This window comes from Trichechus manatus, unplaced genomic scaffold, assembly GCF_000243295.1.
Source record: "Trichechus manatus latirostris isolate Lorelei unplaced genomic scaffold, TriManLat1.0 scaffold00387, whole genome shotgun sequence".
Classification (NCBI taxonomy): domain Eukaryota; kingdom Metazoa; phylum Chordata; class Mammalia; order Sirenia; family Trichechidae; genus Trichechus; species Trichechus manatus.
This window is the reverse complement of record NW_004444323.1, coordinates 274,874-276,204: the sequence shown is the minus strand read 5'-3', so window position 1 is coordinate 276,204 and position 1,331 is coordinate 274,874.

Genomic DNA, 1,331 nt, shown 5'->3' with positions numbered 1-1,331 from the left:
CTCATTCCAGTTTCTTTGACTTCATCCATCTCTCTAAAATACTCTTCCCTCTAATTGCCATCTGTCCTAATTCAGCACAGTCTTTAAGGCAAGATTTTCACTTAACTTGGTCAGCAATCTTACTCTGATCATTAGCGTCCCCATTGGCCTTCCCTTCCAATGAATTTCAGAGAGTTGAGTGTGTAAACAAACAAGTAACTAAGAACTTACTGTCTTGCTTATGTTATTTGTAATTGCTGTTTGTTAAGTAACTTCCTAAATCAAAAACTATTCAAATGCAGACTATATTGTTTATACTGGTGTATTTTTCACCTGACTGGTCTAGAAAAAAATGAACTGTTTGAAAATGTATGGCCATAACTTTGTAAATTCCTTGACTTGTTTATCAGTGAGGGATTTTATCAATATGGAACCAAGGGATGGATAACCCTCTGCAGTATCCACAATAACATTGTTAGTCTATATTCCTTTTTTCTTAATATTTTCAGATTATTTAAAATATATAATTTCTCATTTTAAATGATCTTTATAAAAGCTCCAGAATAAGAAACAATCTTCTGTTTATAATTAGTGTCTAGGACAGTTGCTTGGAGATGGTGTTAAGGAGATTCATATATTGGATTCAGTCTCTTTTGGAGCTGATTCATTTTCAGAGACAACAATACCAAGTCACAGACCTCAATCCAATTGGCCTGCAGGGTTAGGGGCATCAGTATCATGTTGGAGGGACCCTGTAAAGGGATGCAGATTGTTTACAATTGTTAGCAATTACAAAGACATCTTGAAGTTCTTACATGCTTGATTTGAGTCACTTTGTAAAAGCAGCAGAATGATTTTGGATAGTCCATAATTTTTGCTTGAAATAGGAAAAAAAAATACACACAAGAGCTTTAATTTTCAACTTACTGCAGGAGGCAATTGACAACCTGGTTTATATGGACTTAACAGACTATTGTAATAACGCTGTTATTTTTGACAAAAGTACTCTCAACAATTGTCAACAGTTTGCTTTAAAAGTAACAAATCTGTGTATTATTTTCTCCCTGGGAAAATGCTCTCTCCATTCTTTTATTAGTTCTTTTTTACCCTAGCCCTGCAATTCTCTTTATTCGGGTCCTGTAAATAACCTGTTCAGTAGGGACTGACCTTTCAACGCTGCTTTGCCCTTTCCAATTCTACTTTCATCTGAATCTCTTCCCACCCTATATTTTGTCATCGTTCAAGTCTTGTCTTTTTCTTTTGTGCCTGCTTCAGCATAAGTCTGAATTTGAACATGCAATAGTTCTCACTGTTCCAATTAATTGGCTCACCTACCCTTTAGGTAACCTATT